Source organism: Hordeum vulgare, chromosome 3H (genome assembly GCF_904849725.1).
Source record: "Hordeum vulgare subsp. vulgare chromosome 3H, MorexV3_pseudomolecules_assembly, whole genome shotgun sequence".
In the NCBI taxonomy this organism is placed as follows: domain Eukaryota; kingdom Viridiplantae; phylum Streptophyta; class Magnoliopsida; order Poales; family Poaceae; genus Hordeum; species Hordeum vulgare.
Window position 1 is genome coordinate 522544803 of NC_058520.1, and position 23033 is coordinate 522567835.

The following is a 23033-nucleotide window of genomic DNA, read 5'->3' on the forward strand; positions in this document are numbered from 1 at the left end:
AGCAATTGCAATTTATCATAACATCAGAAAGAGTGAAATAAGAGCTTGTAAAGCAAATACACATACTCAATCATCTCTTTTGTTTTCCACAATTGTTACAACTCACATGGTACTCATGGTATCAAAGTTTCAGTTGGACACAGAGAAAGACAGGGTCTTATAATTTTGCCTCCCAACCATTTACCTCAAGGGTAAAGTCAACAATAATAAAGCATAAGTACTCATCTCCAAGTTGATATATGAATATAGATCTTTCCCTAGCATATGACGTTAACCAAGATGAAGACGGAATAGGGAATTGGTATTGATCACCATGACTTTCACAAGGACAAAAGTAAAGGTACAAGATAGGCCCTTCGCAGAGGGAAGCAGAGGTTGGCATGCACTTTTGAGGTTTGGATGCGTGTCCTCTTAGTGCGGAGGAACGTCACTTTATATTGCCTCCTATGATAAAGAACTTTATTATGCAGTCTGTCGCTTTTATGTCTTCCTCATCACAGGTTCGTATAAAGCTTATTTTCTACACACTAATAGATCATACATATTAGAGAGCAATTTTTATTGCTTGCACCGATGACAACTTACTTGAGGGATCTTATTAAATCCATAGGTAGGTAAGATAGACTCTGAAGGCAAAACTGGGTTGAAGGTTTATGTATGCAGAAGTAGTATTTCTACTTAGTATGGAAGTTTTGGCTAATATGAGGTGGAAGCAATCGTCACACTCTAAGGGATCTCTAGACATATAACATTGTTTGGAACCAAGCAAACACAATTCATTATGTTGTCTTCCTTGTCCAACATCAACTTCTAAGCATGTAATAGTTTGGTGAGTGCTCACAATTATAGAAAGTGTCTAAGATGATATATTTATATGTGAACCTCTCTTTCCTTATTACTTATTATTAATTGCAACAATGACTGGGGTCTATGTTGGTCTATTCTCAACAAGTTTCAATCATCATACTTGTTATATGTGAAGCTATCACTTTCCATAAGATCATCTCATGATCTTTCATGCTATCGTTCTTTTCATACTTTTGATCATGGCACAAAACAAAGCCCTTGACTAAGATACTCTTTATTATATAGCTCGCAAGCTCTAATACATCGGGGGAGACACAAGGAAAAAGACTCAAACTAAACACTAAAGACTTATTCCACTAAGAGAAGAAAGTAAAAACTGAAAAAGAAAGAACAAAACAAAGGTAAAAGCAAAAGATATAAAGGTGATACGATACCACGGCAACTCCCCCAAGCTTGGCAAAAGCCAAGGGGATTGCCCATACCAATGCTGAGTTGTCTTCCTTTGGTGGTGGTGGAGGAGTTGTTACAGAGGTCTTGAGCTTGTCTAATTTCCACTTGAGCATAAAATGTTGCTCTCTCAGATCATCATTTTCCTCCTCAAGCTTCAACACCCTTTGACAAAGTTCCTGCTTACTCTCCTGCAAGAAACGAGAAGGGATAAACAAGTTCTTAGGCTTCTTCCTTGAGTCAGGGAGGCTCGACTTCTTGAACTCCACATGAGTGCGTCCAGGTTGAGGTAGAGGAGCCTCCTCTTCATCAGAACTCGTTTGTTCCTTCCCTTGGGGTCATAGTCCTCTTCCTCGTCAGTGGTCCAGCCATATGGTTCCAAGTCCCCATAGACCTTGGGGTTAGCAAGGTAATCAGCCAGATAGCTTTCCCCCTCTGAATCCTGAGAAGACATCTTGACCTAGATCTGCGGCAGAAAACAGGCTCAAGATGAAAACAGAGGAAAACTGCGTGATACGGAGATCAAAACCTTCGGGCGTATATATAATGATTTTTTTCTGGACCAGAAGGAGTGCTCCGCAAGAAAACGGAGTCCGGGAGGGACACGAGGTTCCCACAAGCCCTGTTGCCGCGGCCAGGGGGCAGGCCGCGGCTACCAAGCTTGTGGCCGCCTCGTGCGCTCTCTGGACTGCTTTTTATTTTTCTATTTTTCCATAAATTCCGAAACGGAGAAAATTTCCTACTGGAAAATTTTTGGAGTCCAATTACTTACCGAAACACATACCTCTTCGGTTTCAGAGTCTGAAACAGGCTGATAAACATCCCTTATGTACTCCTCTGGAGTTATGATATTGATGATATTGGTCTCAACATTTATGGGAGTACCAGAGATATAATGCTTGATTCTTTTCCCATTTACCACTCTCGGAAAATTACCTTCCGTGTTGTTGATTTTGATGGCACCGGAACGATATACTTCCTCGACAACGTAGGGACCTTCCCATTTAGAGAGAAGCTTGCCTGCGAAGAATCTTAAGCGAGAATTGTATAGCAGGACATAATCACCTACATTGAACTCACGTTTTTGTATTCTTTTATCGTGCCATCTCTTAACCTTTTCCTTGAACAACTTGGCATTCTCATATGCCTCGGCCCTTCATTCATCTCATGAGTTGATATCAAACAACCGCTTCTCACCGACAAGTTTGAAATCGAAGTTGAGCTCTTTGATTGCCCAATAAGCTTGGTGTTCTAGCTCAAGAGGTAAATGACAGGCCTTACCGTAAACCATTTTATACGGCGACATGCCCATGGGATTCTTATAAGCAGTCCTATAAGCCCATAGTGCATCGTCAAGTTTGCTAGACCAATTCTTTCGAGATCTATTGACAGTCTTTTGTAAGATCAATTTGATCTCCCTATTACTCAACCCCACTTGACCACTAGATTGAGGATGATAAGGAGATGCAACTCTATGGTTGACATCATACTTAGCGAGCATCTTGCGAAAAACACCATGAATGAAGTGTGAACCTCCATCAGTCATCATATATCTAGGGACTCCAAATCTTGGGAAAATGACTTCTTTAAGCATCTTAATAGAGGTGTGGTGATCAGCATTTCTAGTGGGGATAGCTTGTACCCACTTAGTGACGTAATCAACAGTGACTAAGATGTGAGTATACCCATTGGAACTCGGGAAGGGTCCCATATAATCAAAGCCCCAGACATCAAATGGTTCAATGACAAGTGAATAGTTCATAGGCATTTCCTGACGTTTACTGATGTTCCCTATTCTTTGGCATTCGTCACAAGACAAGACAAACTTACGGGCATCCTTGAAGAGAGTGGGCCAATAGAAACCTGATTGCAATACCTTATGAGCAGTTTTATCTCCAGCATGGTGTCCTCCGTAGGCTTTGGAATGACACTTCTGCAGGATCTGTCCCTGTTCATGTTCAGGCACACAACGTCTAATAACACCATCTACTCCTTCCTTATAAAGGTGAGGATCATCCCAAAAGTAGTGTCTCAAATCAAAGAAGAATTTCTTCTTTTGCTGGTAGGTGAAACTGGGTGGTATGTATTTGGCTACGACATAGTTTGCGTAATCAGCATACCACGGTGCACTATGTGAAGTGCGGATGACATTCAATTACTCATCGGGAAAGCTGTCATCAATAGGTCGTGGGTCATCAAGGACATTCTCTAGCATGGACAAGTTATCTGCTACAGGGTTATCAGCACCCTTTCGGTCAACAACGTGCAAATCAAGTTCCTGTAGCAGGAGAACCCACCTGATTAGCCTAGGCTTAGCATCCTTCTTCTCCATAAGGTACTTAATAGCAGCATGATCAGAGTGAATAATGACTTTGGAGTCAACTATATAAGATCTGAACTTTTCACATGCAAACACGACTGCTAAAAATTCCTTCTCCGTAGTGGCATAGTTTCTTTGGGCACTGTCTAGAGTTTTACTAGCGTAGTGAATGACATTCAACTTCTTGTCAACTCTTTGTCCTAGAACAGCACCAACAGCATAATCACTAGCATTGCACATGATTTCAAAGGGCAAGTTCCAATCAGGTTTTTGAACAATAGGTGCGGTTATCAAGGCCTTCTTAAGTATTTCCAAAGCTTCCTCACAATCCTCATCAAAAACAAAAGGAACATCCTTCTGCAAGAGGTTGGTAAGAGGCCTAGAAATCTTAGAGAAGTCTTTAGTGAACCTTCTATAGAAACCAGCATGACCTAGGAAACTTTGTATACCTCTAATATCTGTGGGGCACGACATTTTCTCAATTGCATCAACCTTAGCCTTATCAAATTCAATTCCTTTCTCAGAGATTTTGTGTCCTAAGACGATGCCTTCATTAACCATGAAGTGACACTTCTCCCAGTTCAAGACGAGGGTTGTATCTTTGCATCTCTGTAAGACTTGATCAAGGTTGCTGAGGCAATCGTCAAAGGAAGAACCGTAAACAAGAAATCATCCATGAAAACCTCAACAATCTTGTCACAAAAGTCAGAGAATATTGCCATCATACATCTTTGAAAGGTGGCAGGTGCATTGCATAAGCCAAAAGGCATACGTCTATAAGCAAAGGTACCGAAGGGGCAGGTGAAAGTGGTTTTCTCCTAATCAAATTGTGCAACAGGTATTTGCGAGAAACCTGAATAACCTTCTAGAAAGCAGAAGTGTGTGTGTTTAGATAGCCTTTCTAGCATTTGGTCGATAAACGACAAAGGATAATGGTCTTTCCTGGTTGCCTTGTTCAGTTTCCGGAAGTCTATCACCATCCTATAGTGAGTAATAATCCTTTGTGGGATTAGTTCATTCTTATCATTAGGAACGACGGTGATACCTCCCTTCTTAGGTACGCAATGTACTGGACTTACCCAATCACTATGAGCAACAGGATAAATGATTCCTGCTTCCAGAAGCTTTAATATTTCTTTTCTCAGGACCTCTTTCATCCTAGGATTTAACCTCCGCTGATGATCAGCGACTGGCTTAGAATCAGGGTCGGTTTTAATCTTGTGCTGACATAGAGTGGGACTAATACCCTTAAGATCATCAAGAGTATATCCAATAGCAGCACGGTGCTTCCTCAAAGTTTTTAATAACTTCTTATCTTCGTGATTCGAGAGGTGAGCACTAATAATAACAGGATATATCTCCTTCTCATCAAGATAGGCATACTTAAGTGTATCTGGTAACTGTTTAAGCTCGAACACAGGATCACCCTTTGGTGGGGGAGGATCCCCAAGCAGTTCAACATGCAGATTATTCTTAAGAATAGGATATTGATCTAAAACAATTTTATCTATCTCATCTCTTTCATCCATATGCATATCATTTTCATGCTCAAGCAGATATTGCTCTGAAGGATCCGTAGGAGGCACGGCAATAGAGGCAAGAGCAATGATTTCATCCTTACCAGACAACTCTTTTTCAGGGGGTTGTCTTCCAAACTTGGAGAAGTTAAATTCATGAGACACACCCTCGAAACTAACACTGACAGTCTGTTTAATGCAATCAATATGAGAATTGACAGTGTTGAGAAAGGGTCTACCAAATATGATGGGACAAAAGCTATCTTGTGCAGTAGCAAGGACGAGGAAATCAGTACGATACTTCGTCTTACCACACAGGACTTCTACGTCTCTCACAATTCCCACAGGGCAGATAGTGTCTCTATTAGCTAGCGTAATAGTGACATCAATGGGTTCTAACTCAGCAGGTGCAATCTCATCTTTGATTTCATCATATAGGGACCGGGGTATTGCACTAACACTAGCACCCATATCACATAAACCATGATAACAGTGATCTCCTATCTTGACAGAAACAACGGGCAGGCCAACTACAGGTCCGTATTTGTCTTTCGCTTGAGGTTTAGCAATTCTAGCGGAGTCCTCACAGAATTTGATAACATGCCCGTCTATGTCTTCGGCTAATAGATCTTTGATAATAGCAACACTAGGTTCAACTCTAATTTCCTCAGGGGGTGCAAGTGGTCTAATGTAACCCCTACGTATCACAGTTGGAGCTTTAGAATAATCCTTTTTCCTACCAGGGTAAGGTGGTTTCTCAGTATAGGCACAAGGAACAGTAGGATCATTATAGGCAATGACTTTCTCTTCAACTAGATTGGGTTTAACTATGTTGACTTCTACACGAGGATGATACTTAAACCACTTCTCTTTGGGAAGATCAATATGAGCAGCAAAAGATTCACATAGAGAAGCTACTATCTCAGAGTCAAGTCCATACTTAGCACTAAAATCTCTAGAAGTGTTTGTTTCAACAAAAGATTTAACGCAATCAAACTGGAAATTCATACCTGACTCCTTACCTTCTTCAAGCTCCCAATCTTCAGAGTTACATTTGATTCTTTCCAATCAATTCCACTTGTGGTCAATATCCTTCTTCATAAAAGAACCTGTACAAGAAGTGTCAAGCATGGTACGATCTTCATGAGAAAGTCGAGCATAAAAGTTTTGAGTGATAATTTCTCTCGAGAGCTCATGACTGGGGGATGAATATAGCATTGATTTAAGCCTACCCCAAGCTCGAGCTATGCTTTCCCTGTTACGAGGCCAAAAGTTATAAATATAATTCCGATCACGATGTACTAAATGCATAGGATAAAACTTTTGATGAAATTCTAATTTCAACCGATTGTAGTCCCATGATCCAATATCATCACATAGCCTATACCATGTCAACGCCTTATCCTTCAATGATAAAGGAAAGACTTTTTTCTTTACCTCATCCTCGGGCAAACCTGCAAGCTTAAATAAACCACAAACTTCATCTACATAGATTAGATGCAAGTCTGGATGTGAAGATCCATCTCCTGTAAAAGGATTAGCCAGCAGTTTCTCAAGCATACCCGAAGGAATTTCATAAAATATATTTTAAGTAGGTACCTTAGGTTGAGGAGAAACTCCTCGTGCTTCCGTTAGTGGTGAAGATACCCCGAACAAATTCCTCAAAGGAAGAGTTTCCATAGTGACAAGTGACAATAAATTTCAGCAGAGTATATAAATGTTTCCTTACCAAATTCCACTTACCAAAGGTGCTTCACTCCCCGGCAACGGCGCCAGAAAAGAGTCTTGATGACCCACAAGTATAGGGGATCAATCGTAGTCCTTTCGATAAGTAAGAGTGCCGAACCCAACGAGGAGTAGAAGGCTCTGATAAACGGTTTTCAGCAAGGTAATAACTGCAAGCACTGAAAGTAGCGGTAACAAGTGATGGTGTAGTGAGGTGAAACGTAGCAGGTGAAAAGTAACAAGTAACAAGTAATAGCAACGGTGCAGCAAAGTGGCCCAATCCCATTTGTAGCAAGGGACAATCCTAAACAAAGTCTTCTAGGAGGAAAAACGCTCCCGAGGACACACGGGAATTTCTGTCATGCTAGTTTTCATCACGTTCATATGATTCGCATTCGTTACTTTGATAGTTTGACATGTGGGTGGACCGGCGCTTGGGTACTTCCCTTACTTGGACAAGCATCCCACTTATGATTAACCCCTCTCGCAACCATCCGCAACTACGAAAGAAGAATCAAGACAAAGTCTAACCATAGCATTAAACTAGTGGATCCAAATCAGCCCCTTACGAAGCAACGCATAGACTGGGGTTTAAGCTTCTGTCACTCTAGCAACCCATCATCTACTTACTACTCCCCAATGCCTTCCTCTAGGCCCAATTAATGGTGAAGTGTTATGTAGTCGACGTTCACATAACACCACTAGAGGAAAAACAACATACAACATATCAAATTACCGAACGAATACCAAATTCACATGACTACTATTTGCATGACTTATCCCATGTCCTCAGGAACAAAAGTAACTACTCACAAAGCATAATCATTGTCGTGGATATAAGCCTGACAGTATTTATGTAGGGTACGAAAAGGATGGGCAGAGTCCCAGCTACGGCGAGGTTGTATGAGTTCAGGCCCCTCTACGGTGGAGGTAATAGCCCTATGTCTCAATGCTCTGGGAGCTTGTTGTCGAGTGGAATATGGAATACAATGATTTTCTAACCCCTGCACCAGAGGGGGAGGGTGGCTTATATAGAGTGCGCTGCCCTCCACAACGGTTCCGGTACAGGGGTGGAGTAGTGGCGATTGAATGCGTACGTTACCGGTAACGTACGTCCTAAATGCTAATAAATGCACAGGGAAATGTACGATCGTTTCCCTCCCGGGGGGTTACGATGTTCCGAGTGGCAGCCAGTCCGTTAGTTGGATGTTCTCCGAATGCTAGTCTCCGACTGGATGGTCGAGGCACTGTTGCCGACTGGACGATGGGGACTCCTTAATTCAGTCAGAACTGACTAAGGGCCTTGCCCCTTATGAGGGATAGTCCTTGGGTAGGACTTACAGGGCAGGCCTATGACCCTACCCTAGGACTATAACCCCATCATTAGTCCCCGAATGGATTAGGGTTGGAACGACGAAGCGATGCTTGAAGTTTGGATCCGACTGGAACGGATGCGATTTTGGCGTTGTCTGCCTCGATCCATTTTATCTTCTCTGACCAACGATCCGAGTGGAAATATTTGTGGAACAAACTGTCAGAAACCGAGTGCTCCCAGGGTATCTCTTGACGTGGCCAGTCAACTGACAGCAGCGGATTTTCCGGGATCCTCAAATTTCGGTTTCCGCGCGCTCAGCAGGGATGACGCCAGCGCGCTCGAGTAGCGCCTGACGCCTCGATTCTCGCGCCTTCAACTTCTCCACTGATATCGCCGTGGTCGGTCGGGGGATAAGGTTTCAGGGCCACCTGCCAGCGGCCCAGTCGGAACCTTATTTAAATCCCAGCGGTGGGGGTTCTTCGTTACGCCGCCGGATCTTTTGCCTTTGCTTCGTCCTCCTCGCCGCCTGCAGCGCACCTAACCTCTCCACTCTTCCTTCCTCTCCGCGGATTCGTAGCTTCCGCCATGACCAAGGGTCAGACCAGCAAGATGGAGGCGAGGAAGAAGAAGGGGAAGGCGGCGGCTCCTGCTCAGCAGCGGCAGCGGCCGTTGCCGGCGGGGTGGATCCAAGGCGACTTCCTCCCCTCCACGGTGACGGAGGGAGATCTGCTACAGCTGGTGGAGCACGGGATGATCGTGCACAAGTCTTGGAAGCTGCCGGCGGAGAATGAGGTCGAGCCGGTGCCCCGGGAGGGGGAGCGTGTCTTGTTGCTCAGCCATGTCTATCGAGGTTTCTCTCTGCCCCCGCATCCTTTCTTCAAGGGCATTATGAACCACTTCGGGGCACAACTTCACCACTTTCCCCCGAATGCTATTGCCCATCTCTCTGCTTTCATAGTTATGTGCGAGTGCTTCATCGGTTGCCCTCCCCACTGGGGTTGTTCAAACATATATTCTCTGCTAGATCTCAAACTATCAAACGACTCAGTCAGTCGGATGATAAAATGCATCTTCTCCAACTCTGCGGAGGCTTAGGTTTCCAGAAAAAGAGTCGGAGTAGTTATCCTGCTGTTCAGCTGAGTGAGTCGGTTAGGAACTGGCAGTCGACGTGGTTCTACTGCCAAGACGTTGCCTGCCCGAATGCCTTGACAGGGTTGCCTCCTTTTAGCTTAGATCGTCCCGCTCCACCTAAGCAGCTCGCGCTTACGAAGGCGGAGAAGATCAACATCCAGCCCCTGGTCGACGCACTCGTAGACATCGTCAGAAGGGGAGTCACCGGCATGGATTTGCTAGAGACTTTCCTTGGTCGGCGCATACAACCACTGCAGGCTCGCGACCACGCCATGTGGCACTACACGGGGCCCGAAGACTCCACTCGGACCAACGTCTTGAGCGTGACCAAGGAGAAGGTGGCGTCGTGGGTGCTCCAGATCACAGGCGCCTGTGAGAACCCCAGAGGGTCTTGGCCAGTAAGGGCTTTCAGCGCGGACAATCCTCCTCCGAACCAGGTGAGTACCATTTGTCGAGTTCACGTATCTGTTTTAGTTTCGTCGTTTTCTTGAACCTCTGCCTGTCGTTTGATGTCGCCGACTGTATTTCACGCAGAAGTGGACCAATTGGTTTTCTCCTGTCTCGAACGGGGACCCGGACGAGGAAGAGGAAGAAGGTAGCCAGGAGGGCAGTGTGGAGAGCGGCGAGTATGTCTCCGACAGTGGGGAGACGGAGGAGGAGTCTGGTGAAGAAGAGGAGGATGACGAAGAGCAGGACTCGCCGCCTCCGCTGCCAGAGCACCGGACCAAGCGCCGACATGAACCAGCGGTTCCCTCAGCCCCTCTGGCATCCTCGAGTGCTCCGCCTGCTGCTCCCGTGGTTCCGAGTGCTCGGAGCACCAAGAGGGCCAGGGACGCTGATGTCTAGTCCGTGGGTCAGCCTTCCAAGGTGGCCAAACCGAGTGGGTCAAAACCTTGGAAGGCTTTGCCGCGGATAAGGGTCGTCGTTCCTGTCACCTCGACGTAAGTGTTCTGTTCCTCCAACTTCTTATGATATTCGGTCGAACTCCTGTTTGAAGGTCGAATGAATTTCACTCGACAGGATTGCCACCTCTGCCACCTCTCCGGCGCGCCAGGAGGATGATCCTATGGACGCGGACAACGTCGTCTCGTCCCAGCCAGGTGCGTTGTAGAGACTCCGAGAGTGTTATACTATCGTGTCGCGAATTCTATCTTAAGTCTTGCCTCTTTCTTTTTCTGAGATCTCATGCCGTTCGGTCTATCAGGGGCGATTTGCATGGACGAGGGCGACCAGGGAGACCTGAGCAAGCTGCGGAGCCTGTTCTTGAGGCCGCTCCGCCAGTCACTGCTCTCGCCGCAGACGTGCTGCCGACTGAGGCGATGCCGCCGATTGAAACGGTGCTGGTGGCTGATGAACCTACCGGAGCGGGTCTTGGGATGCCCCAGGAACTTCCAACGATGCCAGGCTCGTCGAATGTCGAGTTCAACATCAGCGTCTCCCGGAGGAGCAAGTGGGAGCGGCCAAGGGGGCCATGGTGCAGGCGGAGCTGATGGCGGGAGAAGCCAAAAAAGCATACGACTCCATCGCATCCCTGTACCGGCGGAGTTTGGAGCCGCGGGAAGATATCCGAGTAAGTGGGCTAGTAAGTATTTACTTTTCTCTTGTAACCCACTGGGTGTTCTCGGTTATCGGATGATGTTTGCAATGGGTTCACTCTGAGTGAACCCAATGGGTGTAGTCCCCGAGACTTCTGTCGAGTGCTTGCACCGGCAGTTGTCTTTATACATATTGTCTTTGCCTTGATCAGATCTGGAAATAATATGGTCAACTGCAAACAGTTGTGGCAGTCGGGGTGCACTTACTGTAAGAGTCTCCGAGAGTAATTTTACTCAGGTCGAGTAGTATGAGCCTTGTAGGCGTAGGTGGTAACATGTATCTCAATAGGGCGGGCCTGCTTGAGTTGCATGCCAGTGGGGTCACTCTTAGTGAACCCACTGGGTGTAGTCCCCGAGGCCGTTGTCGACTGCTTGCGTCGGTAGGGGTCTGAAGAACTTGGAGTTTTATTGTTGAATTGTCTGATTGTCTCTTGGTGCTGGCTGGCAGAAAACTTGTGAAATGGGGACAGCATATGAGACTCTGAGGGCGGAGAAGATTCAGTTTGCTGGTGAGCGGGATGCGGCACTGCTTGCAATGGCTGGTATGAAGCAGGTTCTGGCAGAACGAGAGAAGTCGTTGGAGGAGGCTCATGAAGCGAACAAAGTGCTGACTGAGGAAGTTGAGAAGATGGGGAAACAAAGGACTGCTCTGATGGGACAAATGGACGTGCTGAACAAACGGTGCAGAGCGCAGGAGAAATACGTCAGTGACTGGGCTCGGCAGATGATGACGCGTCTGGCTGGTAAGTCCTGCTTTTTCCGAGTGGTTGTGGTATGTGCGTCACACTCGGTGTTTATTGTTTGCTTGTCCTGTTGTTGCAGATTTTTGCATTGACGCTGAAGCTGAAGCAGCTGATGTGGAGCGGTCGATTCGTGAGAACGTTCCACTCGGCGAGGACGCCAATCGAGATCTTCTCGCAGCACACATTCGCGTGGGCAAAGTTGGTCCTTTCATCGGTCGACTGAGAGAAGTCGTCGGCCGGATCGACAAGGAGCTTTGGCCGGAATATGAGTCGCGGCAGGAGATGGAGAACTTGATGAGTCGACTGGAGGAGGTCCCCAACCGAGTGCGGTCATGGAAGAAATCGGCGGCTCGCTGTGGTGCAGATGTTGCTCCGTCCTTGGTCCGAGTGCATTGTAAGGAGGTGCGCGAGGAGAAGCTGAAAGCGTTGAAGGTCGCCAACATGAAGAAACTTCGATTCGAAGACTTCATGGAAACCTTCCTTGAAAGTGCCACCCGCATCGCCGACGGAATCGACCTGGACACCTTCATGGAGCCCTCCAGTCCTGGCGCTACTCCAGACGACGCGTAAGAAAACTTGATCCTCGGTATGCCGAGTGTTGATTTGTAAGAAACTTTGGCCACTGTTGTTGGCCGTCACACTCTTGTTTCAGTGTGGGTAAGCTTGATCCACACCGATCCACTATCTTTGGTTGAACTTTGAATCGAATCTTTTGCTCTTCTGTTGCAATTTTGACTCGAATTTTTGTTTGACGTTTCTTGGTGAAGCCAAAGGCAAACATTCGGAACATGTCAGTTGTCTTGACATCTGCATGAGCCTCATTGAGAGTCCGTGGAATTTCCGATTGTCTCTGTATTGTCACCGAGTGGATCGGTAGGATCGCTGCTAGGTTGTCGAGTGCGACTATCAGGTCGCACTCGGGGCGAGTTGGTACTGATTTAGTTGTCAGTTGTTTTGACATCCACATGAGCCTCAATGAGGGTCTACAACTCATGTAGATGTCAGTTGTTTTGACCTCCACATGAGCCTCAATGAGGGTCTGCAACTCATGTAGTTGTCAGTTGTTTTGACATCCACATGAGCCTCAATGAGGGTTTGCAACTCATGTAGATGTCAGTTGTTTTGACCTCCACATGAGCCTCAATGAGGGTCTGCAACTCATGTAGTTGTCAGTTGTTTTGACATCCACATGAGCCTCAATGAGGGTCTGCAACTCATGTAGTTGTCAGTTGATTACCCGAGTGTACCTGTAGGATATAGTCGAAGGCATGTGGGTGCTTAGGCGATTCTGCATCGCATCTAAGTCCCCGAGTGTGGCGTTAAGTGCACACTCGAAGAAAGTTAATACTTAGGCGATTCGTGATCGCCGCTAAGTCCCCGAGTGTGACGTTAAGTGCACACTCGAAGAAAGTTAATACTTAGGCAATTCGTGATCGCAGCTAAGTCCCCGAGTGTGACGTTAAGTGCACACTCGGAGAAAGTTCATACTTAGGCGATTCTGGATCGCAGCTAAGTCCCCGAGTGTGACGTCAAGTGCACACTCGGAGAAAGTTCATACTTAGGCGATTATGGATCGCAGCTAAGTCCCCGAGTGTGACGTTAAGTGCACACTCGGAGAAAGTTCATACTTAGGCGATTCTGGATCGCAGCTAAGTCTCCGATTGTAACGTTAAGTGCACACTCGGAGAAAGTTCATACTTAGGCGATTCTAGATTGCAGCTAAGTATCCGAGTGTGACGTTAAGTGCACACTCGGAGAAAGTTCATACTTAGGCGATTCTGGATCGCAGCTAAGTCCCCGAGTGTGACGCTAAGTGCACACTCGGAGAAAGTTCATACTTAGGCGATTCTGGATCACAGCTAAGTCCCCGAGTGTGACGTTAAGTGCACACTCGGAGAAAGTTCATACTTAGGCGATTCTGGATCGCAGCTAAGTCCCCGAGTGTGACGTTAAGTGCACACTCGGAGAAAGTTCATACTTAGGCGATTCTGGATCGCAGCTAAGTCCCCGAGTGTGACGTTAAGTGCACACTCGGAGAAAGTTCATACTTAGGCGATTCTGGATCCCAGCTAAGTCCCCGAGTGTGACGTTAAGTGCACACTCGGAGAAAGTTCATACTTAGGCGATTCTGGATCGCAGCTAAGTCCCCGAGTGTGACGTTAAGTGCACACTCGGAGAAAGTTCATACTTAGGCGATTCTGGATCGCAGCTAAGTCCCCGAGTGTGACGTTAAGTGCACACTCAGAGAAAGTTCATACTTAGGCGATTCTGGATCGCAGCTAAGTCCCCGAGAGTGACGTTAAGTGCACACTCGGAGAGGGTTAATACTTAGGCGATTCTGGATCGCAGCTAAGTTTTTTTTTTGAGACCGGAGTCTGCGACCGTGGAAGAACTTTGAACCTGCAAAAAACTCAATCTGCTTTATATTATTTCACCAATACTTGTTCTTTACATTGCTTCAGTCGACGGTCACGTGTAGAAGCGCTCAGGAGATCTCCGTTCCATGCTCGCGGCTCGTCTATCTCCCTGTCGACGTTGTAGAGTCTGTATGCTCCATTGTTTAGCACCTTTGAGATGATGAAGGGTCCTTCCCAGGCAGGGGCCAATTTGTGAGGTCTTTGCTGATCCACTCGGAGCACCAGGTCGCCTGCTTGGAACGTACGACTCCTGACATGTCGCGCGTGAAAACGTCGCAGATCTTGTTGATAAATGGTTGAGCGAGTCAGTGCCATCTCGCGCTCCTCCTCTAGAAGGTCCGCTCCGTCTTGCCTTGCTTGTTCTGCTTCAGCTTCGGAGAAGAGTTCGACTCGTGGAGCGTTGTGAAGTAAGTCACTCGGAAAGACTGCTTCTGCTCCGTAGACGAGGAAGAATGGTGATCGCCCTGTAGATCTGTTCGGGGTTGTGCGAAGACCCCAAAGCACTAAACGTAGCTCGGTGACCCAAGCGCCAGCGGCGTGTCCTACCTCTCGCAGGAGTCGGGGATTCAAACCTTGCAGAATAAGTCCGTTCGCCCACTCTGCTTGTCCATTGGACTGCGGGTGCGCCACGGAAGCAAAGTCCACTCGGATACCTTGGCTTGTACAGAAATCTTTGAATCTGTCCGAGTCAAAGTTTGTCCCGTTGTCCGTGATTATGCTGTGAGGTACACCAAATCTGGAGATGATGTCCCTGACAAACTTGACGGCTGTTGAGGCGTCGAGCTTCTTGATGGGCTTGGCTTCGATCCATTTCGTGAACTTGTCGACTGCCACCAACAGATGCGTGTATCCACCTTGGCCTATCCTGAATGGACCGACTGTATCCAATCCCCACACTGCAAACGGCCACACAAGAGGGATTGTCTTCAACGCAGACGTCGGCTTGTGGGACTTGTTGGAGTAGAACTGGCAGCCCTCACATCGATCAACCATATCTTTAGCCATCTCGTTTTCCTGCAGCCAGAAGAAACCAGCCCTGAATGCCTTGGCGACGATTGCTCTCGAAGAGGCGTGATGACCACAGGTTCCCGAGTGAATATCCTCCAGGATCAGCTGCCCTTCCTCTGGAGAGATGCATCGTTGAAGAACGCCTGAAACGCTTTCCTTGTACAATTGGCCATCAATGACAGTGAATGACTTCGACCTTCGGACTATCTGCCTGGCCTGGACTTCATCTTCTGGTAATTCCTGCCTCAGGATATATGCAATGATCGGCACAGTCCAATCGGGGATGACAGCAAGAATCTCCATGATCAAATCAACCACAGCAGGTACATCGACTTCAGTCGGATCTGTTGAACTCTTTAGTTGTACTGGTTCCTCTGTAAAAGGATCTTCTTTGACTGAGGGAAGGTGAAGGTGCTCGAGGCAGACGTCACTCGGGACTGGTCTCCGAGTGGATCCGAGTTTTGCCAACTCATTAGCTGCTTGGTTCTTCAGTCTCGGAACATGGTGAAGTTCTAGACCTTCAAACTTATTCTCAAGCTTCCTCACTGCATTGCAGTATGTGGTCATGGTGGGGTTCCTGACGTCCCACTCTTTCATCACTTGATTGACCACCAAATCCGAATTGCCGTAGACCATCAAGCGACGGACGCCGAGTGAGACGGCCATGCGCAATCCATAGAGGAGAGCTTCATACTCTGCCTCGTTGTTGGAGGAATCGAAGTGTATCTGTAGCACGTACTTGAGTTTGTCGCCCTTTGGTGATATGATCACAACGCCAGCGCCGGAGCCATTCAACATCTTGGACCCATCAAAGAACATTGTCCAATGGGCCGAGTAGATGTGGGTCGGTTGCTGTTGTTCTACCCATTCTGCTATGAACTCAGCCAGAGCTTGAGACTTAACAGCTTTCTTGGCCTCGAACTTGATATCGTAGTACAGCATCTCCATCGCCCACTTCGCCACTCGGCCTGACGCGTCTCGATTGTGGAGAATTTCCGGCAACGGAGCATCAAAAACGACAGACACCGAGTGGTCTTGGAAATAATGGTCCACCTTCTTCGCAGTCATGTAGATCCCGTAGATAAGCTTTTGATAGTGGGGATACCTCTCCTTGGAAGGAGTCAGGACTTCGGAGACGTAGTACACTGGCCGCTGAACTTTGTATGCTTTGCCTTCTTCTTCTCGTTCGACTGTAAGAACAGTACTGACGACTTGATTTGTAGCCGCGATGTATAGAAGAAGGGGCTCTTTACTGAGCGGAGCAGTAAGAACCGGCTGGGTGGAAAGTAGGACTTTGAGGTCGTCGAATGCGACTTGGGCTTCGTGTATCCACTCGAAAGTATCTGATTTCTTCATGAGTCGGTACAGAGGAAGTGCTTTCTCACCGAGTCGACTGATGAACCTGCTCAAAGCCGCTAGGCAACCTGTGATCCGTTGAACATCGTGTATTCTGACCGGCCTCTCCATTCGGATGATGGTCCCGATCTTTTCGGGGTTGACATCGATCCCTCATTCGGAAACGAAGAAACCGAGTAACTTTCCGCTGGGAACGCCGAATGAACATTTGGCGGGGTTGAGCTTGATATCGTACCTACGAAGGTTGGCGAATGTTTCTGCCAAGTCAGTCAGTAGGTCGGAACCTTTGTGTGACTTGACTACGATATCATCCATATACGCCTACACATTCCGACCGATGCGTATTCGCATGAACAGAACTATTATGGATCATGTTATGCGACTGGGAGACTGCCGAATTTTGCTGCTGCACCATGTGCAACAGGGCTCGGATCTGCTCGATTCCCCTACCAGCCTCTGAATCAGTCGACTGGAGGGAATCGGCTATCTTGGCAGCCGCAGCCAAGTTGAGGAGGGGCGTGCGGAACAACTCCACGTTGCTCCGCCGAGTGTGTTGACTGGGAGAACGGCGAGGCGGACGACGCGCGCCGGATGTTTCACCGATCTCGTGCTCGTTCTGGCCAGCTTGACGGGGATCTTCATGAGAGTTGGCCATGTGTACTTCTGCTGCAGGCCCGCGACCCGCGTACTCGGAAGGAAACTCAGTCGAAACCGAGCCCGAGTGCTAGGACAGCGGGGCAACCACAACAGACTCTAGAATCGCCACTTGTGAAGACGCGTTCTGGCGCGCCTGGGCGTGTTGCACCCAACGCTGAAGTCGCGGACGGCGGGACCGCTTGCTGCGGCGCGTGACGGCGGTGTAGGTCGGCACCGGATTCGACTGCTGGAGAAGAAGAATGTCGTGGGCCCCGGCACGGAAGTGCGTAGCCCCACGACGGGGAAGCGCCTCGACGTCGAGAGGAGCATCCCGAAGCCACGCCGAATCGTCGACGATGAAGGAGAGAGCGCCGAAGAAGATCTGGTGACCCATGCTCGAATCTCCACCGGACGACATGACGAAAGGAAGTAGTCGCAAACTCGCCGGAAGTCGCTCAGACGCCTGCCCCACGGTGGGCGCCAACTGTCGTGGGTATAAGCCTAACAGTAGATGTGTAGGGTACGAAAAGGATGGGCAGAGTCCCAGCTACGGCAAGGTTGTATGAGTTCAGGCCCCTCTACGGTGGAGGTAATAGCCCTACGTCTCAATGCTCTGGGAGCTTGTTGTCGAGTGGAATATGGAATAAAATGATTTTCTAACCCCTGCACCAGAGGGGGAGGGTGGCTTATATAGAGTGCGCTACCCTCCACAACGGTTCCGGTACAGGGGTGGAGTAGTGGCGATTGAATGCGTACGTTACCGATAACGTAAGTCCTAAATGCTAATAAATGCACAGGGAAATGTACGACCGTTTCCCTCCCGAGGGGTTACGATGTTCCGAGTGGCAGCCAGTCGGTTAGTTGGATATTCTCCGAATGCTAGTCTTCGACTGGATGGTCGAGGACCTGTTGCCGACTGGACGATGGGGACTCCTTAATTCAGTCGGAACTGACTAAGGGCCTTGTCCCTTATGAGGGGTAGTCCTTGGGTAGGACTTACAGGGCAGGCCTATGACCCTACCCTAGGACTATAACCCCATCAATCATATTCATGACCATAGAGGTAATGATTAGCATCAAGGATCTGAACATAAACTCTTCCACCAAGTAATCCTACTAGCATCAACTACAAAGAGTAATCAACACTACTAGCAACCTTACAAGTACCAATCGGAGTCGCGAGACGGAGATTGGTTACAAGTGATGAAGTAGGGTTTGGAGATGAGATGGTGTTGATGAAGATGTTGATGGAGACTAGTCCCCTCCTATGAGAGGAGTGTTGGTGATGACGATGGCGACGATTTCCCCCTCAGGGAGGGGAGTTTCCCCGGAAGGATCGTCCTGCCGGAGCTCTAGATTGGTTCTGCTCAAGTTCCGCCTCGTGGCGGCGACGCCTCCTCGAAAAAGCTCTACCTTGATTTTTTTCCAGACGAAACCCTTCATATAGCAGAAGAGGGGGGGCAGTGGGCTACTGATACGTCTCCATCGTATCTACTTTTCCAAACTCTTGTGCCCCTGTTTTGGACTCTAATTTGCATGATTTGAATGGAACTAACCCGGACTGACGCTGTTTTCAGCAGAATTGCCATGGTGTTGTTTTTGTGCAGAAATGAAAGTTCTATGAACGTCCTGAAAATTTACGGAGAATATTTCTGGAAAATATGAAAAATACCTGCGTAAGGATCCACCGGAGGGGACGGGCGAGTGGGCCACAAGCCCTGTGGCCGCGGCCTCCCCCCTGGTCGCGGCCACCAGGCTTGTGGGGCCCACGTGGCTCTGCCGCCCCAATTCCAGCGCTATTTATTCCCTTTCGTCCCGGAAAAATAAAGAGAGAAGGTTTCATCACGTTTTGCGATACGGAGGTGCCGCCACATCCTGTTCTTCATCTGGAGGGCAGATCTGGAGTCCGTTTCGTCTCCGGAGAGGGGAAATCGTCGCCATCATCATCATCAACCTTTCTCCATCGATAATTCCATGATGCTCTTCATCGTTCGTGAGTAATCTCATCATAGGCTTGATGGACGGTGATGAGTTGGATGAGATCTATCATGTAATCGAGTTAGTTTTTGACGAGGATTGATCCCTAGTATCCACTATGTTCTAGATTGATGTTGCTACAACTTGGCTATGCTTAATGCTTGTCACTAGGGCCCGAGTGTCATGATTTCAGATCTGAACCTATTATGTTGTCGCCAATATATGTGTGTTTTAGATCCTATCTTGCAAGTTGTAGTCACCTACTATGTGTTATGACCCGGCAACCCCGAAGTGACAATAGCCGGACCCACTCTCGGAGATGACCATAGTATGAGGAGTTCATGTAATCACCGCGTCTTAATGCGTTGGTCCGGTTCTTTATTAAAAGGAGAACCTTAATATCCCGTAGTTTCCATTAGGACCCCGCAGCCACGGGAGGGATGGACGATAGATGTCATGCAAGTTCTTTTCCCTAAGCACGTATGACTACATACGGAATACCTGCCTACATTAGATTGACGAACGGGAGCTAGTTACATATATCTCTGTGTTATAGCTGTTACATGATGAATCTCATGCGTCATACTCATCCATCACCGATCCACTGCCTACGAGTCTTTTACTATTGTTGCTGCTACTTTTACTTGCTTTGTCCTGCTGTTGCTGCCACTAATGTTGCTACTACTGTTACTTGCTACTGCTGTTACTCACTACTGCTGCTACTTGCTACTGTTGTCACTACTGTTGTTCCTTGCCACTGATGTTACTCGTTACACTCCTACTACCTGCTACAATAATTTTTTGGCGCCATTGATACTTCAGTTAGGAATAGTCTGCCTTGTCAACAGATTCTTTCCTAGCTCCGTTGCTATCATACTACCTTTGCTGCTTATATCCTGCTTGCAGATACTAATCTTTCAGGTGTGGTTGAGCTGACGACTCAACTGCTAATACTGGATAATATCCTTTCACTCCCATCGTGTCGAACCAACAAATTTGGGTTGAATACTCTACCCTCGAAAACTGTCGCGATCCCACACGCTGGTGGGCCATTGCAAGACAATTGCTAATTGTTGAGCAACTGGAAGCAGTTCTTTTCTGGTGCCATTGTCTGGGACTGCTAGCAGCTCTTTTCTGGCGCCGTTGCCGGGGGGATAGCTATATTCTCTGAGTCACTTGGGATTTATATCTGCTGATCACTATGAAGAATCTGAAAGATCCAAGAACCAAAGTCTTGCCCTCAACTACGACGGGAGGTAAGGAACTGCCATCTAGCTCTGCACTTGATTCACCTTCAGTTATGAGTAAGTTTGCGACTCCACCTCGTGCTAGAAATCTTGATATGTCGCCTGTGCTAGATGATGCTAGAGATGCTACTGCTATTGATGATGCTTATGATGCTACTATGCCTAATACTGCTAGTGACACTATGTCTGATACTGCTAGAGATGCTATGCCTGACATTGCTATCCATGATGCTATGCTTGATACTGCTTTGCTTGATGATACTATGTCTCATACTGCTAGATATGTTATGCCTGATACTGCTATCCATGATGCTAGAGATGCTATTTTGCCTGATGATGTTATGCTTGATACTGCTAGAGATACTACTTTGCCTGATATGCCATTAGGGATATTCCTTGATGCTCATATTGCTAGAGTTACTGCCAATGCTCGTGATGCTTCTGAAACTGTCGATACTATTGAGATAGAACCTGCTTTTGCTCCTTCTAGATCTAGCTCTCCTAGATATGAATTGCGTGATATACCTAAGGGTTATGTTATGGAGGGAGAGATAGCTGAGGATTTTCTTGCGTGTAAGGATGCCTATGACACTGAGAAATTACTTCTCAAGTGGAAGGAAAAATCTCTGAAAGCTAGGATGAAATACGACCCAAAGTTTGCCACTTCACCTATCTTTATCACCGATGAGGATTATGAATTCTCTGTCGACCCTGAGATAATGTCTCTAGTCGAATCTGATCCTTTCCACGGTTATGAGTCTGAGACGGTCGTAGCCCATCTTACCAAACTACACGATATAGCCACCCTTTTCACTAGTGAGGAGAAGATCCGCTACTACTATATCCTTAAGCTGTTTCCTTTCTCTCTAAAGGATGACGCTAAAGCCTGGTTCACTTCTCTTGCTCCTGGATGTGTGAGTAGTCCCCAGGATATGGTCTATTACTTCTGTGAGAAATATTTCCCTACCCATAAGAAGCAAGTTGCCTTGCAGGAAATATACAACTTTGCTCAACTCAAAGAAGAGAGTCTCCCACAAGCTTGGGGGAGGCTCATCCAACTACAGAATGCCTTGCCTGATCACCCTCTTAAGAAGAACGAGATACTTGATATCTTCTATAAAGTACTTACCAATGCCTCTAGAGACCACCTAGATAGTTGTGCCGGTTGTGCTTTTAGGGAACGAACCGTAGAACAAGCTGAGATCCTACTGAATAACATCTTGATCACCGATAATGCTTGGACTATTCCCGAACCACCTCCTAAGCCAACTTCTAAGAAAAGAGGTATTCTATTCCTCAGTCCTGAAGATATGCAAGAAGCCAAGAAATCTATGCAAGAGAAAGGCATTAGATCTGAAGAAGTCAAAAATCTACCGCCTATCGAAGAGATCCATGGTCTCGATAACCCGATACAAGTAGTAGAGGTGAATTCTCCGCGTAGATTCAATGAGAGTGATATTCCTTTTGACAAACCTGCTAGCCTGTGCCTTGATGAATTTGACAACTTTGTTGCCAACCAACAGAGTTTCAGTGATTATGTTAGCAGACAATTGGAACAAAGTACTCGTATGCTTAGTCATTTAAGTGCTTGTGTAGACAGAAATGTCAATGATCTGAAGCTTCTGAGTAAACATGCCTCTATGATTACTACTCAGGTAGAACAAGTACTTAAAGCTCAGAATGGCTTGCTCAATGAATTAAATGACAACTCTGTCAGAGTCATTACTAGAGGAGGCAAAATGACTTAGGAACCTTTGTATCCTGAAGGCCATCCTAAGAGAATTGATCAAGATTCTCAAGGAATTAATGTTGATACACCCAATCATCTGCTTAGCAGTCCCCGGCAATGACACTAGAAGAATGTTGTTGAAGAGTCCCTAGCTTGCTGCCTTCGCGACAACAGAGCTAGAACTGTTCCTAGTTGCTCAACAATTAGCAATTGTCTTGCAATGGCCCACCAGCGCGTGGGTTCGCGGCAGTTTTTGAGAGTAGAGTATTCGACCCAAATTTGTTGATTCGTCAGGCAGGAGGTGAGAGGATACTCTCGAGTATTAGCAGCTGAATGTATCAGATTCAACCACACCTGAAAGATTAGTATCTGCAAGCAAAGTATCAGCAGCAAAGTAGTATGATAACAACGGTGTCAGAAACGATCTGTTGACGACAGACTATTCCTAACTGTCGTATCAATGGCGCCAGAAGTTGCCTGTTGACGGAAATTGTCTTTTCCCGTCAACGATGAGCAAACTAGAATTGTAGCAGGTAGCAGCAGTGTAACGAGTAACAGCAGTGGCAAGGAACAGCAGTAGTGACAGCGGTAGCAAGTGGCAACAGTAGCAAGTAATAACAGCAGCAAGTAACAGTAGCAGCAACAGTAGTTACAGCAGCAGAGCAAGTAACAGTAGCAGCAACAGTAGTAACACCAGCGGAGCAAAACAAGTAACAGCAGCAGAGCAAAACAAGTAACAGCAGCAGTGCGACAAACTCGTAGGCAATGGGTCGGTGATTCGTTTGGATGATATTCATCATGCAACAGTTATAACACGGAGAGATATGTGGCTAGCTCCCGTTCGTCAATGTGATGTAGGCATGCATTCCGTGTGTCGTCATACGTGGTTAGGGAAAAGAACTTGCATGACATCTATTGTCCATCCCTCCCGTGGCAGCGGGGTCCAAAAGGATACTACGGGATATTAAGGTTCTCCTTTTAATAAAGAACCGGAACAACGCATTAGCACTCGGTGAACACATGAACTCCTCAAACTATGATCATCACCGGGAGTGGTTCCGGT